We start from the raw sequence: 19,444 nt of genomic DNA, 5'->3' as shown, positions 1-19,444 counted from the left end.
GTGTCTTTACCAGCATATCGTCGACGTACACTTCTAGCTGTAGCCCGATGTGCTCTGAGAATACTTTGTTCATTAGCCTCTGGTAGGTTGCCCCGGCGTTCTTCAGCCCGAAGGGCATTACTACGTAGCAGTAGTTTGCCCTTGGGGTTATGAACGAGGTCTTTTCTTGGTCGGGTCCGTACATCGGGATTTGATTGTATCCCGAGTATGCATCCATGAAGGAGAGATATCTGTAGCCTGAGGCTGCGTCGACTAAGGCGTCGATGTTTTGGTAGTGGATATGGGTCTTTGGGGCAGGCTTTGTTGAGATCCGTGTAATCGACGCACATCCTCCATTTTCCGTTGGGCTTTTTACCAGGACCACGTTTGCGAGCCATAGGGGATATTTTACTTCCCTAATGAATCCTGCATCTAGCAGTGCTTGTACCTGTTCTTCTATTGCCTGCATGCGCTCGGGTCCGAGCTTCCGGCGTCTCTGTTGGACGGGTCTGGATCCCGGGTATACTGATAGCTTATGGCACATCAGGTCGGGACTTATGCCTGGCATGTCGGAGGCCTTCCAGGCGAAGAGGTCGGAATTCTCCCTTAAGAGGGTTATGAGTTCCTCCTTTAGGCCTGCTTCGAGGTTTGCTCCAATGTTTGTTACTTTTTCAGGTGTGTTCCCGATTTGGATCCTTTCGGTTTCTCCCTCTGGTTGTGGCCGAAGGTCTTCTCGGGTTTGAACTTGCCCGAGTTCTATTGTGTTGACTTCTTTCCCTTTTAGGCTTAGACTTTCGTTGTAGCATCGCCGTGCTAATTTTTGGTCGCCTTTTAGGGTGGCGATTCCCTTTGCGGTAGGGAACTTCATACAGAGGTGTGGGGTTGAGACCACAGCTGCCAGTCTGTTTAGGGTTGGTCGCCCAATGAGGGCATTGTATGCTGAGGTAACGTCGACTATAATGTAGTCGATGCTTAACGTTTTAGATTGCTCGCCTCTTCCGAAGGTAGTGTGTAGCGAGATGTATCCTAAGGGGTGGATCGGGGTGTCCCCTAGCCCAAATAGGTCGGAGGGATAGGCCTTTAGCTCTTTTTCTTCAAGTCCGAGCTTGTCGAAGGCCGCTTTGAACAGGATATCTGCTGAGCTTCCTTGGTCAATCAGGGTTCGATGTAAGTTGGCGTTTGCTAGGATAATGGTGATCACCATAGGATCGTCGTGGCCGGGTATTATCCCCTGAGCATCTTCTTGGGTAAATGAGATGGTTGGCAGCTCGGGCAGGGGATTGTCTTCTCGGACATGATAGATCTCTTTGAGGTGTCTTTTTTGCGAGGATCTGGATGTTCCTCCGCCTGCAAAACCTCCGTTTATCATGTGTATGTGCCTTTCAGGGGTTCGCAGGGTCTGTTCGGCCCGATCCTCGTTATCTCCCCTCCTTCTCTTTTTGGTCTCTTCTCCTTTTTTCGCTATGTATCTGTCGAGTTTTCCTTCTCTGGCTAGCTTTTCTATAACATTCTTCAGGTCGTGGCAGTCATTAGTAGAATGACCGTAGAGCTTGTGGTATTCACAGTATTCGGACCGATCTCTCCCCGCTCTCTTGTGTTTTAAAGGTCGGGGCGGTGGGATTTTTTCAGTGGCATACTTCTCTGTAGACGTCTACCAGGGAAACTCGGAGGGGAGTGTAGCTATGGTACTTCCGTGGTTTGTCCGAGTTGGACTCTTCTTTCTTTTTCTGTTCTCGATCTCGGTCTCGGAGTGGGTAGGTTGATTCCTTCCTAGAAGAGTCTCTTAGCTGGGAGGTTTCCTCCATGTTGATATATTTTCTGCCCGCTCTTGCACCTCGTATAAGGAGGTCGGGTATCGTTTGGATAGGGATTGGCTAAATGGTCCTTCTTTTAGGCCGTTTGCTAGTCCCATGATGGCTGCTTCAGTGGGCAAGTGTTGTATGTCCAGGCAGGCTTTGTTGAATCGCTACATGTATTCTCGGAGAGTTTCTTGGTTACCCTGTTTGATCCCGAGTAGACTGGGGGCATGTTTTGCCTTGTCCTTTTGAATAGAGAACCTTGTTAGGAATTTTTTGGTTAGGTCCTCGAAGCTGGAGATTGATCCTGGTGGCAGGTTGTCGAACCACTTCATGGCCGACTTGGTGAGAGTGGTGGGGAAGGCTTTGCACCGAATCGTGTCGGAGGCGTCGACCAGGTACATTCTGCTTCGGAAGTTGCTGAGGTGGTGACTTGGGTCGGTGGTGCCGTCGTAGAGATCCATATCAGGTGGTTTGAAGTTTCGCGGTACCTTCTCCTTCATGATCTCTTGCGTGAAGGGATCATGGTTGTTTTCGGGGGTGGTGCCGCGTTCCGTCCGGTCTTTCAACTCGGCCTCTATCTTCCGCAGCTTTTCTTCTAACTCTCTGCGCTTGCGAGCTTCCCTTCTCAAATCTTGTTCAGTTTCTTTCTGCTTTTTTATGTCCTCTTCGAGTTGTTTCAGTCGGTTTTGCTGTGCCCGTACTGCTTCTAGAATTTCTGAGCTCTCTTCTTTTTCGGGATTTTGTAGATTTTTGTTTGGAAGTGATGTCTTTGGGCGATTCTGTTTGTTTCCTCCTGGAGTGCGTGGTGATAGAGGGCTGTCCGGTCGTTCTCCGGTGTCAATTTCCTCTTCTTGTTCTGATGTAGCGTGGTTATTGTTGGGAGGGTCGTCCGCCATGGTAAAGGGATGACTTCCAGGGTCCCCGGCAACGGCGCCAATGTTCCGAGAGTTACCTGAAACGTGTAGCTCGGTCGTCTGGCAAGACCCGAGGTAGGGGTTCCGTGACCCGAGCTTGGTGTGCTGAGCGGCTGGGGGTTGTACCTGCAATGACACTCCGATGCTTAAGTTAGCATGGGTCCAAGCAGATATTGAGTAGAATTAGAGTATGAGTTATACCTGGGTGCTCCAGTGTATTTATAGTGGTTGGTCGTGATCTTCCCTGGATAAGATATTCTTATCTTATCTTATCTTTGGGAGTCTTATCTCTATCTTTTGTGGAACCGCCTTTCCTAGGCCTTTTTCGGCCTTTAGGTTTTGGGCTTCGTTCCTTTTGATGGGCCTTCTTCTTTATTTGTCCGAGGTCCGACCTTAGGCGTGGGCCTTTGGGACGAGGTCGGACCTTCTGCGAACTTCCCGAGTTTGGAGAGCTCGGTCAGGGTATGAACAGCTCCTATGTTTGTTATTTTTTCAGGTGTGTTCCCAATCTGGACTTTTTCGGTCTCTCCCTCTGGTTGTGGTCGAAGATCTTCTCGGGACTGAACTCGTCCGAGTTCTATCGTGTTGACCTCCTTCCCTTTTAGGCTCAGGCTTTCGTTGTAGCATCGCCGCGCTAGTTTTTGGTCGCCTTTTAGGGTAGCGATTCCTTTTGCGGTAGGGAACTTCATACAGAGGTGTGGGGTCGAGACTATAGCTGCCAGTCTGTTTAGGGTTGGTCGCCCAATGAGGGCATTGTATGCCGAAGTGACGTCGACTATAATGTAGTCGATGCTTAATGTTTTAGATTGCTCGCCTCTTCCAAAGGTAGTGTGTAGCGGGATGTATCCTAAGGGGTGGATCGGGGTATCCCCTAGCCCAAATAGGTCGGTGGGATAGGCCTTTAGTTCTTTTTCTTCAAGTCCGAGCTTGTCGAATGCCGTTTTGAACAGGATATCTGCTGAGCTTCCCTGGTCAATCAGGGTTCGATGTAAGTTGGCGTTTGCTAGGATAATGGTGACTACCATTGGATCGTCGTGCCCGGGAATTATCCCTTGAGCATCTTCTCGGGTAAATGAGATAGTAGGTAACTCGGGCTGGGGACTGTCTTCTCGGACATGATAGACTTCTTTGAGGTGTCTTTTTCGCGAGGATCTGGATGTTCCTCCGCCTGCAAAACCTCCATTTATCATGTGAACGTGTCTTTCAGGGGTTCGCGGGGTTTGTTCGTCCCGACCTTCGTTATCCCCCCGCCTTCTCTTCCTGGTCTCTTCTCCTTTCTCTGCTATGTATCTGTCGAGTTTTCCTTCTCTGGCCAGCTTTTCTATAACATTTTTTAGGTCGTAGCAGTCGTTAGTAGAATGACCGTAGAGCTTGTGATATTCACAGTATTCGGACCGATCTCTTCCCGCTCTCTTGTGTTTTAGCGGTCGGGGCGGTGGGATCTTTTCGGTGTGGCATACTTTTCTGTAGACGTCTACCAGGGAGACCCGGAGGGGGGTGTAGTTGTGGTACTTCCGTGGTTTGTCCGAGTTGGGGTCTTCTTTTTTCTTCTGTTCCCGATCCCGATCTCGGAGTGGGTAGGTTGATTCCTTCCTAGAAGAGTCTCTTAACTGGGAGGTTTCCTCCATGTTGATATATTTTTCTGCCCGCTCCTGCACCTCGTATAGGGAGGTCGGGTATCGTTTGGATAGGGATTGGCTAAACGGTCCCTCTTTTAGGCCGTTTGCTAGTCCCATGATGGCTGCTTCAGTGGGCAAGTGTTTGTATGTCCAGGCAGGCTTTGTTGAATCGCTCCATGTATTCTTGGAGAGTTTCTTGGTTATCTTGCTTGATCCCGAGTAGACTGGGGGCATGTTTTGTCTTGTCCTTTTGAATAGAGAACCTTGTTAGGAATTTTTTGGTTAGGTCTTCGAAGCTGGTGATTGATCTTGGTGGCAGGTTGTCAAACCACTTCATGGTTGACTTGGTGAGAGTGGTGGGGAAGGCTTTGCACCGAATCGCGTCGGAGGCGTCGACTAGGTACATTCTGCTTCTGAAGTTGCTGAGGTGGTGACTTGGATCGGTGGTGCCATCGTAGAGATCCATATCGGGTGGTTTGAAGTTTCGCGGTACCTTCTCCTTCATGATCTCTTGCGTGAAGGGATCATGGTTGCCTTCGGGGGTGGTGCCGCGTTCTGTTCGATTTTTCAGGTTGGCCTCTATTTTCCGCAGTTTTTCTTCTAATTCTCTGCGCTTTCGGGTCTCCCTTCTCAGATCTTGTTCAGTTTCTTTCTGCTTCTTTATGTCCTCTTCGAGTTGTCTCAGTCGGTCTTGTTGTGCCCGGACCGTTTCTAGAATCTCCGAGTTCTTCTCTTTTTCGAAATTTTGTGGATCTTTGTTTGGGAGTGATGTCTTTGGGCGATTCTGTTTGTTTCCTCCTGGGGTGCGTGGTGATAGAGGGCTGTCCGGTCGTTCTCCGGTGTCAATTTCTTCCTCTTGTTCAGATGCAGCGTGGTCATTGTTGAGAGGGTCGTCCGCCATGATAGAGGGATGATTTCCAGGTCCCCGGCAACGGCGCCAATGTTCCGGGGGTTACCTGAAACGTGTAGCTCGGTCGTCTGGAGAGGCCCGAGGTGGGGGGTTCAGGGACCCGAGCTTGATATGCGGAGTGGTTGGTGGTTGTACCTGCAATGACACTCCGATGCTTAAGTTAGCATGGGTCCAAGCAGATATGTGTAGATGTGGAATGAATGCCATACCTGGGTGCTCCAGTGTATTTATAGTAGTTGGCCGTGATCTTCCCTGGATAAGATATTCTTATCTTATCTTATCTTTCGGGAGTTTTATCCCTATCTTTGTGGAACCGCCTTTGCTAGGCCTTTTCGGCCTTTAGGCTGCGTTCCTTTTGATGGGCCTTCCCTTGCTTTATTCGTCCGAGGTCCGACCTTTAGGCGTGAGCCTTAGGACGAGGTCGGACCTTTTATGAACTGACCGAGTTTGGGGGAGCCCGGTCAGGGTATGAATAGGTACCAAGGGAGGTCTTATGGAAGGTTTTAGAAAAGAGGAGAGTAAGGATCGCATATATTCGGGCAATTAAAGACATGTATGATGGGGCCACAACTAGTGTGAAGACTCAAGGTGGTGTGACAGGAATTCCCTATTGGTATAGGATTACACCAGGGATCATCCTTAAGTCCATACCTTTTCACATTAGTCTTGGAAGTACTCACAGAGCACATCCAAGAGCCTGTGCCATGGTGCATGCTTTTTGTCGATGATATCGTCCTTATGAGAGAGTCAAGGGAAGACCTAAATAAGAAGTTGGAGTTATGGAGAGAAGCTCTAGAAGTGTATGGTCTGCGCATAAGCCGTAACAAGACGAAATATATGGAATGTAAATTCAGTCTGAGAAGGGAAAACTCCAATATAGAGGTGAAGATTGGAGAAAACATCCTACGAAAAGTTAAAATTTTTAAGTATCTTGGGTGGATCATACAGGATAATAGAGAGATTGAACAGGATGTAAATCATAGGATCTAAGCAGGTTGGTCAAAATGGCGGAGTGCATCTGGTTTTATATGCGACAAAAAAGTGCCTTTAAAACTTAAAGGTAAATTCTATCGCACCGCTATAAGACCGGCTATACTGTATGGTACGGAGTGTTGGGCGGCTAAAGGGGAGCACGAACATAAGCTGAGTGTGGCAGAGATGAAGATGTTGAGATGGATGAGTGGTCATACGCGATTGGATAAAATAAGGAATGAAGATATAAGGGAGAGAGTTGGAGTAGCACCCATTGTGGAAAAGATGGTTGAATCACGTCTCAGGTGGTTTGGACATGTGGGAAGAAGACCGATAGAACATCCAGTCAGGAGGGTGGATGAGATGGAAGATGGACAAAGAGCGAAAGGCAGAGGAAGACCTAAGAAGACCATCCGTTAGGTGGTCAAACGAGATCTACATGTAAACGGTCTCTCTGTAAACATGATACATGACAAAGCACAATGGCGTCGTTTGATTCATGTAACCGACCCCATTTAGTGGGACAAGGCTTTGTTATTGTTGTTGTTTGTACAGATATTTCATGACTTGTGCTTGCGTTGACTATTGGGGAGTTGTCCTTCCACGCCTTTCTGTTTTGAAAGGCTTCTCCATGGTTCCTCTTCATGGAAAGATGAAGCAGGTAAAATCCTTTCTATTACCATTCATCACTCTCAAGTATTGCTCAACTCTTACTGTTTGTATTGATTATGAATTTCTTTGTTGCTGTGTAGACTGTTAGGGAGAAAGCATTAGGCTCCTTTACATCCCTTTCAAATGGAGTTCTGCTATGTACAGATGTTGCAGCACGTGGACTTGACATACCAGGTGTAGATTGTATAGTGCAGGTACCTTCTTGACCATATTTATATGCAGTTTGACTTTCTGTTGATTGGTGTGTTTTATCACCTTTTGATTTTGAATGCCAAAGTAAATTATTCATTGTCATTCAAATGTTCTCTTGATATCTTACCATTTGAATTCATACATTGACTGAATGATCTTGATATATTCCCTGTTTCTGCACAGTATGATCCTCCTCAAGATCCAAATGTTTTCATACACAGAGTTGGTCGAACTGCTCGGCTGGGTAAACAAGGTCATGCAGTTGTCTTCTTATTGCCAAAGGTATCGTCGAGTGTTCATGTTTTAATGCATTTCCACATTTCCAAATACAAGATTCAAGTGTGTTCCTTTTTCGGTTAACTAACTTGTATAAGTGTTTAGGAGGAGTCTTACGTAGAATTCCTACGTATAAGAAGAGTCCCTCTTCAAGAGAGAAAATGCTCTGATAATGCACCTGATGTTGTACCTCAGGTTTGTTTGCGCCCTTATCATCTTATTTATTTTGTTCATGACTATTTTAATCATACAAGAGTAGGAGTCATCACTCATGCTCATTAGTGATTAATAAATTTTTAATAATATAATAAAGACCCCTTTTTATGCTGGTTAGTAATAGTCAGTAGAGCTATGAATTGCTTAATAATTTTTTTCTAATAGAGGCAGCATACTGATTTACAGAAATAAATTCTCTGATACTACTAAGAAAAGCCCTTATGGCTACTTAGGCTGATGCTGATATTGCTGATTCACTCTTGGATGTATTTTGTGTTGATTGATTGTTTGCACAAACATGCATATCAATCTTATATTTATCAAAGTTTGGATGACAATTGTATACAAAATACAAAATTATAACTTGTTTCCCAACTCCTGATAACTATATTACTAAAATATGGTTCAGATTCGTTCTGCTGCGAAAAAAGATCGTGATTTATGGAGAAAGGAGTCAGGGCATTTGTTTCCTACATCCGTGCATACAAGGAGCATCACTGTTCATATATTTTTAGGTGAGCAATGTTTATGAGAAGTGTTGTTTGTCTTTCTATAAATTCGTTAAAGCATCATAATTTGCAAAGAAATATGATGACAAGTCATCATATACCCATTTTTCAAGCTAATTTCACTTGTTTTGTTAGCATTTATGCACTTTCTTGCATCCTAAGTAAGTGATTTGGAGTGAAAATGCACAACTTCTCTAAATCAAGCAACCACCATGAAATTAATGTTAATCCATGAGGTTTAAGCTAATTTTAATTGAACTTTAATTGATTTATAAGCCTCTTGAATTTAGTGATACTTGGAGTGGTTGTTTTGGTTTATTGTAGGTGAAGAAAAGAAAAGAGAAGGAAAAGCGTGGCCTAAGAAGTGTAGCCCAAGGAAAGGAAAGTGTGGCAAAAGAGAGAAGAAGCGTGCCGCATGCAAAGGGGGAGGCAACATTGCCCTCCACAAGGGCACACTGCCCTCTAGGAGGGCAACATAAGAGAACCAAGAAGAGAAGGCAACTCTGCCCTGCCCACTCCAAGGGCAGAGCACAAAATGTGCCTTGGAACCAAGAGGAAGAGAACCTTGCCCTGCCCTCCACAAGGGCAGTATCGGGCTCTCCAAGGAAAGAAATCAAAGGAAAAATGCCTATGATGCATGCTACAAGGATCGAACAAGGGACCATGAGGAAGCTAGGCACTAAGGTCCACTACCGTGCCAAGAAACCAAGGAAATTATTGTAGCGTGTGCTTCCTCCGTGATTCGAACACGGGACGTGAAAGAGGGAACATTGCCCTGCCCTCTGCGCGGGCAGGGCAGCATCTTGTGTGTGTGGCGCATCACGCACAATCCTGGCGCACCAAGTCTCGTTCCTGGCAGCATCAGCGCGCGCAACGCTCGTCCCTGGCAGCACCAACTTTTCCTGCCTGCCCTTGGCGCGGGCAGGGCAGCACCTTGCGCACCAAGAAGCAAATTCTGCGCACATTGCCGCGCCAAGCTCGCACAACACCGCACCAATCTCATGCACAAGCACCAATTTTCTGCCCTGCCCTCCACAAGGGCAGGGCAGCCTCCTGGGAGCACTTTTCATGGGCCGAAAATTCAAATTAAAACCCCATTTTAATTCATTTCTTCACCAATTCAAAAGCCCATCCAAATCCCAATATCCAAGAATAGAAAGTGTATAAATAGGAGTTAGATTGATGTAATTAGAACCTTTTGCTTTACTTTTACCTTCACTTTTGAATTTTACTTTCATCTTTCTTTGGAGCTTTGGCAATTATTCTTGGAACTTTACTGAGAATTCTGAGAATTGGGGAGGAGAATTGATCTCTCTTCTTCCTCATTCTTGCCTAAGCACTTCTAATCTTCTGTTTCTGAGTTTTGGGTGTGAGAAATTGAGGAAATTCTGTCTCAATTCCCATTCAAACTCTCTTTAACTCTTTTCTGCATAATTCAATTCAATTTCAATTTCCTTTACTGCTTCCTCTTCTAATTCTTGTCAATTGCTTTGTTAACTTGGATCTAGGAAGGCAAATAGAGATCTAGGCTCTGCTACCTAGTCTCTTGAGACCTGAGACCCAATTTACTTTTGGTTCTTCTGTGAACCTTGCTGCATTTTACTTTCCTATTCTGTTTGAACTTCAGTTTACTCCAATTCATCTTCTACTTAATTGATTGTTGCAATTTACTTCTTCTTTGTTTAGATCCTGCAATCCCATTCCTCAATTCCCTTTTACATTCAAGCAATTTACATTTCTTGCCATTTAAGTTACTGCAATTTACCTTTCTTGCACTTTAAGTTTCAGTCATTTAGTTTCTTGTTCTTTAAGATTCTGCAAGTTTACTTCCCTGCTTTATAATTTACTGCAAATTCCCCTCTCCCTTTACATTTACTGTCATTTACTTCCTGTTAAACACAAATCACTCAACCAACACTTGATTCGCTTGACTAAACCACCCACTAAACCAAAATTGCTCAATCCTTCAATCCCTGTGGGATCGACCTCACTCATGTGAGTTATTATTACTTGATGCGATCCGGTACACTTGCCGGTGAGTTTTGTGTTGGATCGTTTTCCACACATCAAGTTTTTGGCGCCGTTGCCGGGGATTGAAATAGATTGACAATGATTAAGTGAAGTGGAGGTCTAGATTAAGCATTTTTTTTCTTTTCTGTTATTCTAATTCTTACTAACACACTAACTGTTTGAATTTTTGCTTAAACTAACTAAAACCTCATTCTAGCAATAGATTGAAGTTTTATTAATTTTCTGGGTCTGTGTTTATTGTTGTGTGTTTGTACGTCAGGTATAGGAAGATCTTCCCCTATCCTCTCTGAAATTGATCAAAGAACTCTTCGGAGAATAAGAAGAGCCGAAAGAGGGAAGAACGTTGTTGGAGAAGAAGAATCTGAGGAGGAATTCCAAGAAATGGAAGGAGATACCAATCAACCAGGAGAAGGAGCCAACAATAATCAACAACAGAGAAGAGTCTTGGCTTCATACACATTTGCAAATGCTAGGCATTGTGGGAGTAGCATTCTCCCTCCCAATGTCAATGCAAACAATTTTGAACTCAAGCCACAACTCATCACTCTGGTTCAAAACAATTGTTCTTTTGGAGGAGGGCCTTTGGAGGATCCAAATCAACATTTGTCTACTTTCTTGAGAATCTGTGACACAGTGAAAACAAATGGTGTACCCCCTGATAGCTACAAGTTGCTGCTCTTCCCATTCTCTCTCAGAGATAAAGCCACTCAATGGCTAGAGACCTTTCCAAAAGAAAGCATCAACACTTGGGATGATTTGGTGAGCAAGTTCCTTGCTAAATTTTATCCCCCTCAAAGAATCCTAAGGTTGAAGACTGAGGTTCAAACGTTCACTCAAATGGAGGCTGAAAACTTATATGAAGCATGGGAAAGATATAAGGCTCTATTGAGGAAATGTCCACCAGAGATGTTCACTGAGTGGGACAAGTTGTAGAACTTCTATGAGGGACTCACTCTTAAAGCTCAAGAAGCTCTTGATCACTCTGCAGGAGGCTCATTACAACTCATGAAGACCACAGAGGAAGCTCGAAACCTCATTGATATGGTGGCCAACAACCAATATTTCTTTGCTCATCAAAGACAACGCCAACCATCACAGAGAAGAGGAGTAATGGAGTTGGAAGGAGTTGATTCTATTCTGGCTCAGAACAAGATGATGCAGCAGCAGATTCAACAACAATTTGAGCAAATGGCCAAAAGGATTGATGGCTTGCAAGTGGCAGCAGTGAACACCACAAGCCAACCTTCAACTACTTGGGTGCAAAGTGAAGAAACTCAAGAAGAGCAACAGCAAGAGCAAGTCCAATACATGCACAACCAAAATCCTGGAACAAATGAAGTCTATGGTGACACTTACAATCCATCTTGGAAGAACCATCCCAACCTCAGATGGGGAGACAACCACAATCAAAACCAATAACCATGGCAAAGAAACACAAGTCAGAACAATTGGAAAAACACAAACCACAACTCCCAGCCAAACACTAACCAAAACTCATACAGAAAACCACAAAATAACTACCCAAATTCTAACCAATATCCACCCAATAACCACCCAACCAACCAAAACACTTATCTTCATCCATCAACACCCCAAAATCAACCCATCTCACAAGACTCACAGAGAATCACCAATCTAGAGCTGCTCATGGAGAAACTGATGAAGAACCAAGAATTAACAACAAAGAACCAAGAAGCCTCCATGAAGAACCTAGAGAGACAGATTGGGCAAATCTCCAAGAAGATTTCTGTTGAAAAACCATCAAGTTCACTACCTAGTGATACCATTCCCAACCCAAAGGAAGAATGCAAGGTCGTGCAACTAAGAAGCGGAAAAGTGTTAACAGATGGTAACCAAGGAGCAACCAAGCAGAATGACACTGAGCCAACAAAGAATGATGAAGCCATCAACAAGGACATGATGACCAAGAATGCTCCAGAAAAACTCACAGAGGCAGACAACAAACCACAGAATTTGAAGAAAGGAAAGAAGATCTTGGAGGAACCAGTTCCAAAACAACATCAAGTGGAGAAGAGCTCAACACCACCACTGCCTTATCCACAGAGATTTCACAAAGAGACAAAGGATCAGCATTTCCACAAATTTCTTGAGACTTTCAAGAAGTTGGAGATCAACATACCTTTAGCTGAAGCATTGGAGCAAATGCCTTTGTATGCCAAGTTCTTAAAGGAGCTCATCAACAAGAAAAGAGATTGGAATGAGAAGGAAACGGTGATGCTTAGTGAAGAATGCAGTGCACTCATTAAAAAGGGACTCCCTCCCAAGCTTGAAGACCCTGGAGGTTTCTTCTTACCATGCACTATTGGAAACCTATTCATTAACAAGGGGATGTGTGATCTAGGAGCAAGCATAAATCTAATCCCATATTCTCTAGTGAAAAAGCTTGGCATGGAGGAGGTGAAACCAACACAGATGTCTTTGGAGTTGGTGGACCAATCAGTGGTATATCCTAAAGGACTAATTGAGAACCTTTTAGTTAAGGTTGACAAGTTCATTTATCCTGCAGATTTTGTGGTCCTGGATTCTTCAGAAAATGGAAGTGACTCCATAATACTTGGTCGACCATTTCTGGCCACTGCTAGAGCCATTGTGGATATAGAGCAAGGAGAGTTAACCCTCAGGATGCATGAGGAGAGCATCATACTGAAAGTCTTTCCAGAATTACAAAGGGATGAAGAAACAAGCAAAATGAGTGATGATCTCCTTCCAAGGCAATCAACTGACAAGGAAGTAGAACAGAAAAACAAACAGATGCAAGAAGAAAAAGGGATTCAAAAGGAAGCAGGGGTGATAAGCAAGAAGGAAGGTATCACAACTCAAGTAACTGTCAAGAAAAAAGATCAACAAGCAAGAAAAAGGTGAAGAGCAAGAAAAAAGCTCACAAAGGGTGGAAGAACAAGAGAATCCCAACTGAAGGATTTTCTAAAGGTGATAAAGTGCAACTAGTATATCAACAACAGGGAGCAGAAGATTATTACACTGTCAACCAAATACTTTCTCTTGAGCATATGGAAATTGAGCATCAAGGCACACAAAGAAAGCTGACAGTGAGAGGTGACAAGTTGAGACATCACCAACATCAACCACCTTAAAGGGAAGTCCAATGTCAAGCTAGTGACAATAAAAGAGCGCTTCATGGGAGGCAACCCATGATTTAAGATTTCTGTCTTCTCTTTCATTTAATAAGCTATGATTCCTCTGAATATGATTTTGAACTTTCATGCCTAATGAATGCATACTTGTTTTAAAGCACATGTCAAACTTCTAAGTTTGGTGTCCCTTAAGGCACACTTAATTTTGCTTTTCAAAAGAGAGGGAGTTATTCTTAGAACATATGCATAATTCTTCTTGAGGAAGCATATGACCAAACACTAAGTTTGGTGTCTGCATGTGTAACGATGTTCAGAGGATCATTTCCCAATCATGGATTCAAAACCATACACAAAGGGATCATGCATCAGTCTTTTAAAATGCATCAATTGTGAAGAATGGTTTGCATTGCTAAGCCATCCCCTAAATAAAAGATAAGTTTGGTGTTCACCAACCTTTAACATCTTTAATTAAGGGACACAATTGACCATGAAAATATTTTTCATAATAATAAACAAAACAAAACAATTTTTTTCATTTAATACAAATTAATTGCCAACGGCCATATTAATGATCTAAGGCTAGCTATCTTGATTCTTGCAGGAGAAAAAGATTAAGATAAACGCAAGGAGGGGCCACGGCTAGGAGAAGCTATGTGAGGGAGGTCACATGTGCCTAGGAGAACGCGCTCATGGGGAACAAAATCTGCATGCATGCAACATTGAACACCTAAATGCATGCAACCAATGGAAGAAGGATCCTCGTCAAGCCTCAACAATGCATGCAAACCGTCCATTCCATGAGTCCTCTAGATGAACAATTCAATCTCAGCCCTTCATGAGCACAAACGGATTCTTCATACATTCATTCATTGTGGTTTCGATGGGAAGCTTGAAGACTTGGCCTATAAGTAGCCGTTGGCACCAACACGGCATACACATTCTCATTCAAGCCACTTTCATATGAAAACCATACTCTCTTCCACTTTCAAAGCCAACATAATTCCCTTACCTCACAACAGAACCAAACCAAAACTCTTTCCAAACACAACACACATTTCTTCTACTCTCACTTTTTCTTTCTTCTTACCTCAAATCTGATGGCCTCTTCAAGTTCAAAAACAAGGCCGGGAAAGGAACCTATGGTAACCGAACCTCCATCCTTTGATGCAACCAAATTTAGATCCCAATTCCATGAAGGGAGATATCATAGGTTCATGGAGGCAAAGAATGTCATTTATGAGAAAGGTCTTGATTTAAGGGAAGGAGAATACCCCATCATGAGGCAAATCACTAAAGAAAGAAGGTGGGAGCTCTTGTGTGCTCCTCTAACTGACATCAGTGCAGTTATGATTAGGGAGTTCTATGCTAATGCTGTGAAGGAAAATAAAGATAGTGCTCCTTACACAAGTTATGTCAGAGGAGTTGAAGTGAGCTTCAGTCTAGCAGCCATCACAAGAGCCCTCAAGTTGAGAACCATAACCTATGCAGAGCCTAGTTATGAGGCTAGATTGCAAAGGGAAAATAATCCTGATGAAATTTTGCAAGGGTTATGTGTGGAGAACACTGATTGGGAAAGAGATTCAAAGGGAGTTCCAAGTCACATAAGGAGGATAAATCTCACTCCTGTGGCTAAGGGATGGTATGAAATAGTGAGGAGATCTATCCTTCCTACTGGAAACGCCTCTTGGGTCACAATCAAACGAGCACTCTTGACATACTGCATCTTGCATGGAGGTGAGATCAACCTCGCACAACTCATAGCTGACAGTATTCAAGAAATGGTCGATAGCACAAGCAAATCAAAGAGTCTTGGACATCCAAGTACCATCCTCAGGCTATGTGACAAAGCTGGAGTAATTTTTGAAGATGAGGATACAATAAAAGTGAAGAAAGGGAAATGGATTACCAAGAAGAGCATGGAGGGAACGAATGAAGAAGAAAATCAAGAAGGGGTAGTAGCTCCTAGACAAAAGAGATCACAAAGAGAGGAAGGACGAAATCAAGCTCATGATGTCATAGACATGAGCCAGTTACAAAGATCAATAGAAGAATTATCTCAGCAACTCATGCAGGCTCAACAAGGCCAAAATCAGGGGGGCCAAGTGAAATATCTAGAGCCCCATCCAGAATTTAGGGAGCAATATCTGAAAGACAAAGAAGAACGAGAAGCTTGGCAGCATCAAATGGAGGAGAAACAAGAGAGATGGCAACAACAAATGATGACTCAGCAGCAAGAATTTCAAGCACAGATTCTTGAAGGACAAAAAGAGCAATACAAAGAGTTCAAAGAATCATATGATAAGCTGTATTTTAGTCAAGCTAAAGCAGGGGAATATAGTCACAACCTGTATCAATGGAAGAACGTTCATCATACCATGGGAGAAGTTAGACACGTACAAAGAATGGAGAATGATGAAAACATGCAAGCAAGGTTAGAGTACTTGACCCACAATTTGCCAACACTCAATCCTGAGATCAAGCCATTTGAGCAATGCCCTGAATTCTTAGCCAAGCAACAAGCAAGATCTCATCAATATACTGAGTCCACCTTTAAAAGATTGGAAGATGTTGGGCTCTCAGGACTCTTAGATTCTGTTTGGGGAAGAAGGTGTCCTGGTGAAGAGATCCGAGATTATTCCAAGACAGGGAAGAGAAAGAAGAAGAAGGGAGAATCAAGCAGCAGCCATGACAATTAGAAGGTGGCAAAGTTCTTTCATACTTCCTCTTTCATGCCTCTAATAAGGAGATGCATGTCTGAAACATGATATGCCTCCATCATTTATTTCTTTTACTTCATGCAATTCTTGTTCCTTGTTTTTCATTTTAGTTAGTTAATAAATAGCTAGAAAAATGCTAAGTCTGCATATTGCTTGTTATCCATCACTTAGCTTTAAATATTGTTTTGTTTCCCATATGCTTAAATAAAAGAGTTTGGTTTGAATTGAAAAGTGAAATATCCAATGTTGCATAAGTATGAATGGAAGTTGGTGGTGGTACATGTGTTTGATTAAATGTATAACTCATGAAATAATTGTTGCATAATATCATTCTCATTCAATTGTGAGTTAGCTTGCTGTTACAAAGACTCTTATCAAGAATGAAAAAGCCCTTGGTAACAAAAACAGAAAGAAAAGGGAAAGAAAAAGCCAAAATGGCAAGAAAAACAAAGAATAAAAGTTGGACACCAATAGCTTGGACCCTTGGTCATATGCCTGTGGTGTTCTTGTACTAAGATCTGCTTGGATGAGTAAATTCTAAGGGGTATTTTAAAACCCAGTCACTTAGATCAACTGATTTGGGATGGCCAATTGAAAATCCACAATAAAGAGCAACTTAGATACAAAACATTTAGTTATCCAAAGAGATGCTGGGCATCAATGATCCTAGGAAGAATTAGTGAGCCATGTGTCTGTGGTGGAAAGATGTTGAGCAAAAGAAAAGAAAATAAAGCCAAAGGCTATGCTGCAGCATTTGACACCCAACCTCTAAAAGAATAATAAGCTTGTTAAAGCATTATAAGCCAAGAAGAGTTAGCAAGGGAGTGAGTCAAAAGTGAGCCTTATAACAGCAAGTTTAGCAAGCTTTTGAAGAAAGATATGTATTATGTAACAGGAACAATAACTTGAGTTGTCATTGTCTGCATAAATGCCCCATGGATCAAGTTCTGCTATCTGCATAATAAGGATAATATCCTTTTCTTATTCATTTCATGTACTCTTAGTTTTGATGCTTGCTTGGGGACAAGCAAGATTTAAGTTTGGTGTTGTGATGACAAGTCATCATATACCCATTTTTCAAGCTAATTTCACTTGTTTTGTTAGCATTTATGCACTTTCTTGCATCCTAAGTAAGTGATTTGGAGTGAAAATGCACAACTTCTCTAAATCAAGCAACCACCATGAAATTAATGTTAATCCATGAGGTTTAAGCTAATTTTAATTGAACTTTAATTGATTTATAAGCCTCTTGAATTTAGTGATACTTGGAGTGGTTGTTTTGGTTTATTGTAGGTGAAGAAAAGAAAAGAGAAGGAAAAGCGTGGCCTAAGAAGTGTAGCCCAAGGAAAGGAAAGTGTGGCAAAAGAGAGAAGAAGCGTGCCGCATGCAAAGGGGGAGGCAACATTGCCCTCCACAAGGGCACACTGCCCTCTAGGAGGGCAACATAAGAGAACCAAGAAGAGAAGGCAACTCTGCCCTGCCCACTCCAAGGGCAGAGCACAAAATGTGCCTTGGAACCAAGAGGAAGAGAACCTTGCCCTGCCCTCCACAAGGGCAGTATCGGGCTCTCCAAGGAAAGAAATCAAAGGAAAAATGCCTATGATGCATGCTACAAGGATCGAACAAGGGACCATGAGGAAGCTAGGCACTAAGGTCCACTACCGTGCCAAGAAACCAAGGAAATTATTGTAGTGTGTGCTTCCTCCGTGATTCGAACACGGGACGTGAAAGAGGGAACATTGCCCTGCCCTCTGCGCGGGCAGGGCAGCATCTTGTGTGTGTGGCGCATCACGCACAATCCTGGCGCACCAAGTCTCGTTCCTGGCAGCATCAGCGCGCGCAACGCTCGTCCCTGGCAGCACCAACTTTTCCTGCCCTGCCCTTGGCGCGGGCAGGGCAGCACCTTGCGCACCAAGAAGCAAATTCTGCGCACATTGCCGCGCCAAGCTCGCACAACGCCGCACCAATCTCATGCACCAAGCACCAATTTTCTGCCCTGCCCTCCACAAGGGCAGGGCAGCCTCCTGGGAGCACTTTTCATGGGCCGAAAATTCAAATTAAAACCCCATTTTAATTCATTTCTTCACCAATTCAAAAGCCCATCCAAATCCCAATATCCAAGAATAGAAAGTGTATAAATAGGAGTTAGATTGATGTAATTAGAACCTTTTGCTTTACTTTTACCTTCACTTTTGAATTTTACTTTCATCTTTCTTTGGAGCTTTGGCAATTATTCTTGGAACTTTACTGAGAATTCTGAGAATTGGGGAGGAGAATTGATCTCTCTTCTTCCTCATTCTTGCCTAAGCACTTCTAATCTTCTGTTTCTGAGTTTTGGGTGTGAGAAATTGAGGAAATTCTGTCTCAATTCCCATTCAAACTCTCTTTAACTCTTTTCTGCATAATTCAATTCAATTTCAATTTCCTTTACTGCTTCCTCTTCTAATTCTTGTCAATTGCTTTGTTAACTTGGATCTAGGAAGGCAAATAGAGATCTAGGCTCTGCTACCTAGTCTCTTGAGACCTGAGACCCAATTTTACTTTTGGTTCTTCTGTGAACCTTGCTGCATTTTACTTTCCTATTCTGTTTGAATTTCAGTTTACTCCAATTCATCTTCTACTTAATTGATTGTTGCAATTTACTTCTTCTTTGTTTAGATCCTGCAATCCCATTCCTCAATTCCCTTTTACATTCAAGCAATTTACATTTCTTGCCATTTAAGTTACTGCAATTTACCTTTCTTGCACTTTAAGTTTCAGTCATTTAGTTTCTTGTTCTTTAAGATTCTGCAAGTTTACTTCCCTGCTTTATAATTTACTGCAAATTCCCCTCTCCCTTTACATTTACTGTCATTTACTTCCTGTTAAACACAAATCACTCAACCAACACTTGATTCGCTTGACTAAACCACCCACTAAACCAAAATTGCTCAATCCTTCAATCCCTGTGGGATCGACCTCACTCATGTGAGTTATTATTACTTGATGCGACCCGGTACACTTGCCGGTGAGTTTTGTGTTGGATCGTTTTCCACACATCAAAATACACACCCTACTTACAGGTGGAAAGAACTTGAAATTGGTAAATTGGCCATGGGACATGGCTTATTGCAACTTCCTCTAATGCCAGAGGTAAAACATCACTCACTTTCTACTGAGGGATTTGTACCAGTTGATGATATCAATTTGGAGGACATTAAATACAGGTAAATGCAAAATTCATGCATAACCCTTCTGTGGTAAAAGCATCAAATGTACCACTCTTTATTTAATAGAGAATCTATCATGCTTATTGTCATATTTTCCAAGAGACGATAATTGAAGCAAGTAACTTGATGTGCATGACTGGATTTGAAGCTCACCAATGTCTAGTTGGAGCTATGTGGAGGCTTAATAGTCTTGGTCTTAGCTAGATTAACCAATTATTTATTTTTGATGCCCTTTCTAATATGTTAGACTGATGGAAACTATACAGTTCTTATTGCACAAATTTGTATTTTTAGGTTGAAATCACCATATTCATAT

The 19,444-nt window shown here is 42.9% G+C and overlaps 1 pseudogene; it reads left to right on the top strand.

The window, feature by feature from the left end:
- LOC130963042 (DEAD-box ATP-dependent RNA helicase 18-like) overlaps window positions 1-19,444 on the top strand; it is a 37,007-nt pseudogene that overhangs the window by 17,233 nt on the left and 330 nt on the right.

The sequence above is a fragment of the Arachis stenosperma genome, chromosome 2, assembly GCF_014773155.1.
Source record: "Arachis stenosperma cultivar V10309 chromosome 2, arast.V10309.gnm1.PFL2, whole genome shotgun sequence".
Taxonomy (NCBI): Eukaryota; Viridiplantae; Streptophyta; class Magnoliopsida; order Fabales; family Fabaceae; genus Arachis; species Arachis stenosperma.
This window is presented reverse-complemented; position numbering and strand designations above follow the sequence as displayed.